Below are 7,488 nucleotides of genomic sequence, written 5' to 3'. Positions count from 1 at the left end.
GTGTTTGTTTGTGCTTTTGTCCATTCACATATGGGATAAATACAGTGGCTTTGAGGTGCAACCACAACAACATTGGTACAAAACACATGAACTAATCAGAGCACACAATGAATCATTAGAAGAAAAATCATTAGCGAAAGCACAATGGGATTTCAGGAAACACTATTGCATTTACAGCAACGAAACACATCCAATATAATGAAAAGACCAGAACCAACAATGTTTTAGTGCGTACTACTCAGTATTTTACAACTTCCCCAGGCCATCTGTGGCTCCCAGCTTTTATAATCTTTGAAAATGGGTCACCAATAAAGTTTTAAAAAAGGCTCAGTAATTTCCCCTAATAGCGGGTCACTGTAGTTTTTAGCAATGTTACTCAAAAAAGGAGGAAATGGTGCATTTGTTGGAGACTATATTCATCTGCAGATTTAGACACATTTGGTGAGCTAGCAGCAGCAAGACGGTGTTTGACTCAAAATAAACTACAGTAATAAAGGAATGTGTCACCCATTGCAACGGTGTGGCTCACTGATGTGTTAATAGTATATTTTGGACAACAATGGAGGTCTATAGCACAGAGGAATAAAATGTATCCGGTATATCAGCTTTAGATACACAGACAATACTTAGTTAGTAGGATCAATTCATTATTGGCTTTGGTCTTTTCATGGGATACAGTCAAGAATCCTAAACTGAAAGACAACTCTGCCTCCCTAAACACCAACTTCCACTGCAAGGCAAAATGTGAACCCAGAATAAGCTACAGTGTCCATGTTGATCATAATGAAGGCACATATCACCCATTTTTGAGTTAAATTAAATTATAGTATATTGCCAGCATCATCCTTAATAAAAAAGAAAACACAGACAGACAATTGACAAACTGGGAGATACTTAGAAAAAGAAGGAAGCAGGTTGACTTCTTGGCATTTTAGCAGTTTATATTTATTAATTTATTTGTAATGGCAAGGTGGTGATTTTGGTATAACTCCTGTGCAACTCAGACGGGTGGAGCTACAGGGACAATGCTGCTACAGGCGTGGATTCAGACTTGAAAGTTACGTAAAACCTCTGGAGAGCATCTAGGCAATTCCCAAGGGGCTCCCTGATTTTCAGTCACCTTAAAATTGTTTCCACGTAAAACACACAAATTTGGAAGGGACTTGAATTTCTTCCCACAGCACACACTAAACATAATTTCTCCAGTGTTTGTACAGCCACGTGACACTGGAGCCACGACACTGGGGAGGAGGGGATTTTATTTCTAATGTTTAATGAATTTTTCGTATGTTTTCTGATTTGTTCATGTGTTCTGTCCAATGTTGTTGTTGTGCTTCGCGCGTCAGAGCCTCCAAAGAGAAAGGAAGCAGCAAATTTGTTTCGACAATAAGGCCTTGTCTTGAAAGCGCCACAAGAGAGAGCTATCATGTTGATTTTGTGCTTTTCTGTAAAAGCCATCATGATGGTGTTGTTCCTAAGTTTAGCCAGAAGTGGGCAGTGAAAGACAAGTCATATAGCTGCAGCTTGTGTCAGCTGCTGCAGCCACTTCCAACAGGTGAGAGAGACAAGAGGAATGAGATTTCCGTCATTTGCCTGGCAATGGCAGCAATCAAAGCTGAGCATAATGGAAAGTGTCCTCTCCGTCACATTTTGGGCTTGGGTTCAACTAAAGTCCAATAATGACGTCCATTTGTGCAGGAAAGTCCTTGTATGACACTGTGAGTAAGAAACAGGTGTGGGTTTTTATTATTAAAATACATTTCCTGACAGGATGAGTTTAAAATACCGACAGTAATATCTAGTAATTTGGTCAGTACTTATGGTGCTGCTTGAATTTAACCACACTTCTGGAGAGAATAGCATGCCTAATGGCATTTCTTGAATTACTGTAATAAGATATTAACTAGCCTACATTTTATGGAACTGGCACAATGGAAAATGGCAGAGGAAAGCGAGCAAGTAAGAGTTAGAGTTCAGGCAAGGCCAAACAAAGAGGAGTTGCTAAGGATTTAGTTGTTGTAAAGCAACGAGCCAAAGGAAGGAATGTTTGCATACATGATCTGCATGCTGAATAATGTTGCAGGACTTCTTCCTTCCCCCCCACAAGCATGGGTTTAGCACAAGTTCAAAACACGTCCAACTGTGCCAAAACAAGCATTGAATTGTTCTTCCTTTTTAAGTATTCCCAGGGTTACTTTCAAAAGATCTTTAGGGACTTTTGCTTAATGAGTTTACGCACTTCACTCCATGGAATACTTCCACACTGTATGTGGAACTACAGAAGCTCGCTAATATCAACAGCAGAAAAACACAAGGTTGAATAATCTTATGTGACCCAAAAACCTTCCACCAAACAATATGGGAAAACCTGAGTGCATAAAATATAGAATTTTTATAGTCTAATTTCTTTGGAGAGAGTGAAGGTTAAAAAAAACAACAAAGTAAATTAGTAAATGATGTTTAACTGGTCCTCCAAACTTTAGACAAGGTAGTTTAAACAAGACAATTACAGCTTATAACAGCACATGACTTTATGAATAATTTATACTTTATGTCTCTTTCATGAAATAACCTTTCTTATGACGTCCTTCTAAAACAAGGGGATTGTCAATGCTCTTTTGTCCTAGATGACATTCTCAGATTGAGAGATAACAGATTTTAAAAAAGCAGCACCAATTGGAAACCCATGGAGCTTCCTTATCATGCCCCTTCTGAACAAATAACGTGTCTGAAGAAAAGAAGTGCATTGAAAAGTAACTACTAAAGCCTAAAAACTATTTAAGGGTAAACACTTTATACATCTGTGTCTAATTGTTGCATATTCACCTGGAAATCATGAGGATTCGTGGACCTAAAAAACAACTGAGGACATAGGGAAGGGAAAGCGGTTTTGAGTTCAATTGAATTAAATTGAGCAGTCAGTGGCTGAAAGTAGCATATTTTAGTATAAACTGTGAAAGTAGAGTTTCTTTTTCCCCTTTGGTTAACAATTATTTATTATAATGGCATTTTTTAAGACTTTTATACAATAATAAAACAAATTTGCAGCCCTACAAAACATGGCAATAAGCGGGTCGAAAGATGTGGGTGAGGAAGGGAAAAACCATCTAAACAAGAGAATAATAAATTAAACAAAACGTTTCAAAAGATGGTGAGAAGACAAAGAAATTGACTAATTAGCTAGTTTGTTAATTTATGTAGTGAACTGACTGACTAATAGTGGGTTTTGGAGGTACATGAAAACAAATACATACATACATACATATACTTTACATGCAAAAATACAAGAACACGTATATACATACATACACATATACCACATATGTGTTTGTTAGTGTCAGTAGATTACTCTAAGGTACATGCAGGTAATACAGTAGCACAAATGGCAAGAAAAGCAAATTTTCAGATCATGATTCTCAGGGGAGCATCATGCCTCTTGATCTTATTTTTCCAAACCTCATTGTTGGAGACGTAACTTTTTACTAGAAACTATTTTTGTGGTATTTCTGCATTATAATATTTGCAAAAATAAGCAGAAAAAAACGACAGAGAGAGAGAGAGCTCGATACCAACCGTGCCTTCAGGACAACCAAGAAGTCAAAGTTTAGGGAACTTTGACCCTGCTTCTGTCAGAGTCATGGTCACACCACTGCACACAGTCAAAACTTCCAGGATTTTATAGAGAATTAGTGTCACAGCCTACAGAATTCTTCAAAGTCTTCAGAAAGTCTCCAAAAATTGGATATAGAAAGCACTTTCATCCACTTCTGTCCAAGCATTTGTCAGTGTTATACAAATGTGAAGTTTGTTAGAGACCTAGGACTTTACCAATAATGACTCAATTTTTCATAAAAGAAAACACTTTAGAAAGGTTACCACCACACTTTGTATACATTGGATACCATGTGTTAAATGGTATGCTTAAGATCATCTAAAGAAACGGAGATGATTTCGATGTTAATCCTCTTGTCAGATACCTAGAACTCGCATGCTTTGCTGTAAAGTGTAAAGACACGCAAACTCAATTTGCTGTCCTGACCTTCACCATGACAACTCTCATTCACCAGGATAATAACTCTCTTCTCTGGCTACATTATCCTTCAGTATTGTAACAGATGAATGGGTTCCTTACATTCACTACAACACACACACACCTTAACCCTTACCCTAACCCTAACCTTAACCCAATTGTAATTTGTACCCTAAAACCAAGTCTTATCCTCATAAAGCAGTCTTTACCCGTGGGGACCTCAATTTTTGTCCCCACAGTGACTAGTGGGTTAGTGTGCATTAAAGTCCCCACCGGGATATAAGAACATGAAACACACACACACAGCATCCATTTTCAGTTTGTTCCATCATGGGTGATTGGAGAATGTGTGCTCTCTATAATGTTACAGAAAAGTCTCAGGTTGACTGCTCCAATTGAGACGATCTCACAGCTAAAACCTAATCCATGTTGTCACTATCTTCCTGTAACCTCAATAAGGGCAAGGTGACTACAGCTAAAGCAGCTCGTGATGAAAGTTTGGCCAGCAGGATAAACTCTGGTTTCACTCTGTCTGTACAGATTTTCATTAGAGGAGGTTCATGTTGACAGGAACTGTCTCTTTTCACTGGTCATGACCTAAATGTGAAGTTGTAAATGTCTGCGATGGTATATTGTTCTGAGAACAGGTGTTCCAAATTCCTTGCACTTGAACTAGTTTGAACATAGTTTTCTTTGCACTTCAAGCACGACATGAAGTTTGTCAACTTTAGTCATTTTCCTTCCATGTACAGTGGTTGTTAATGCATGTTATTTCATCTGATCTTCTTAGCTCATTACACAGAACTTTAAAAAATAATTTTCAAAAACATGGTGCCTTGCAAGATTTCTGGCTTTTTATTGAAAAATATTAAATAAATTGTGTAATTTTATCATTTTTGCTTTCTTATGCCATGACATCAGGGAAAAGTTGATAGCAAACAAAGTCCAGTATGTCCATTTTCCTGTTAAAGCAGCAGCAACTGACATGGAACTAATGAAATACGCTACCTATGCTAAGTATTTACTGTTGGCCTGGAGGTGTGTTTTAAAAATACAATTCATAGCTTCCATTTCAACATGCTGTGCTTCTCTGTTCAGTTTACTCTTAGATACTTCTTTGCCACCGGACATTAACCACAAGTCCAAATGACCACACACACACTCACACATACACACACACACACACACACACACACACACACACACACACACACACACACACACACAAACAGCCTTGTCTTCATCACTTGTGGGGACATTACATTGACTTGCATTCATTTCCTGAAGACTCACCCTAACTCTAACCATTACCACTACTTGCCTAAACTTAACCCTTACGCTAACCTTAAACCAAGTCTTCACCCTAAAATGTAATGATTTCCATTATGGGGTCCAGCATTTTGGTCCCCACAAAGTTGTCGGACCCCACAACGTGAGTGGACTCTTGTGTTTTCAAATATAGAAAAACAAGACCACACACACATACACACACACACTTAGAAAAACTTGTTAGTTTCCTCTGTACTCCAGAATCTCACTCGATCCATATCTGTAGCGCCTTATTAGGCATCTGTTTACTCAACTGACAAGCATCTTTGTCTCTCATTTAGTAAACACTGTGAGCATGTCAGGGAAGGCTGAGGGAGATCATTCTGGTGTCAAAGGGATTAACAGCAATCACACAGAGACTATAGTGACGAGGCCTGACAATTCTGGCTGTGACGGGTCAGAACGAGGAAATTCCCCTCTTGTTAGGACACTGTAAAAATGTGACAATCATTCCTTCCTGTGTTTCTGTTTGATTATTTAAAACCTGTGAGATTTCCCGTTACTTCAAAAGAGGAACATTTCCTAATGGAAGACGCCCGTTTACACACATCCACCAGTGAATGACTGAATTTTGTCAAACTGCTCCCCAACAAAGAGGTGCATGGTTAATGTAAGCTTTCCATTTTAACAGTCTTGCTGATGAGTGTACAACAGTGAGGGGGCTGGTTGATAACACATTCTTCAAAAGTCAATTCCTGCAGCTTAGAGCACACTAAACTGTACCATACAATACTTAATCGTCTAATCTTCCTCCAGGACTTAATTAAACCAAACAGAACTAAACTGCAGTATTATATAAGACACTGGGGTGGCTTTAGAAAGATGGTAAAAGTGATGCTTGACAAAGCCATCAGCAAATACAATTGCTTACCATTTAGAATACAATATACTGGAGCTCGCTCAGAGTCAAATTGATTACTTTGAAGCAAATTATGACTGTCAGATAATTGAGCCATTAGGAGAGAAAGAAAAAGACAGTTTAGGGACATTTTAAATGGTATTATTACACTGCATCCTCGTTGGTCTGTGTCAATGTGCCATTTTTTTTTTAAATTTAAACCAAAAGTCATACTATGTAGAAAAAGGTCAATACAGCTAGAAATAGGAGGCTGACACTTGAAATTAAGTAGTACAACACTCCCTGCTGACTGTAAGCAGTTAAGTTATTGTGTGTGACCACCCATATATTCAGTTAAAAAACTTTCTTGACCTCTTGTAAACCAAAGCCAGAATGCATTGTTCATCATAGAAAACCATAAACAGATGTATGCAGTTTGTAGCCAGCCTGTTCAGAGGAGCTGCTAGAACATACTGTGCACAAGTGCACTGGGCAGCATCTGTTATCCTCCTTTGGTCTCTGGAAGAAATATGCACCATTCACTTGTATGTAATGTTGGTTATAAACTGCTCCATAAAAGAGGAGCAGTTAAGACAGGAGTTGATGGTACAAACATGTTTTTTTAACAAACTGTGTGAACCTTTTGACTGATAAGCGACCGAGCCAACGAGCTTGCTGTTAGCTTGCTGACAGTTACATGTCTCGTTAGCTCAGAAACCTTAATTTCTCTTTAATAACTCTTTATTGAATTAAATGATGTACAAATGAAAACACAGTTACAGCTGTGAATAAATGGCACAGTGTAGAGAAAACAGAGAGAGGCTTGGAGAGCTCATTGTGACTGACTGACTAGCGCCAGCATGTTCCCGGCTTGCTTCCGTGTTAAAAGTGAGCTCACCAGCTACAGTTCACCAAGTAGCTACAGTGAGTAGTCCCTGTGTCAGCAACCCTACAGCACTGCCTATGTCGCGAAGACTTAGATGACTGTTGTCATGCCACTTCCTGGTGTGACTGGGCCTTAAGAAGTAGTAGAAGAGAAATCATTAATTATGTGATTAACCGTTGACCTCTAGATCCCATATTGGGTTCACATCACTAATATCACATCTATCCCATTGACATTTTGGTATTTTGCTCATTGATTAGCACCGCATGTCATATGAACATGGATTTGTTTCTTTAACAATGATCTATTTCATTGCCAAAGGCTCCATTGTTTATAACGGGACTCAGGGAAAAGAGCTGACACTGTACAGTCCAGAGTCTCCATCTTCAAGGTTTGAGTCTAACA

This window comes from Siniperca chuatsi, linkage group LG8 (genome assembly GCF_020085105.1).
Source record: "Siniperca chuatsi isolate FFG_IHB_CAS linkage group LG8, ASM2008510v1, whole genome shotgun sequence".
NCBI classification, from domain to species: Eukaryota; Metazoa; Chordata; class Actinopteri; order Centrarchiformes; family Sinipercidae; genus Siniperca; species Siniperca chuatsi.
Note: the sequence above shows the minus strand (reverse complement) of the source record.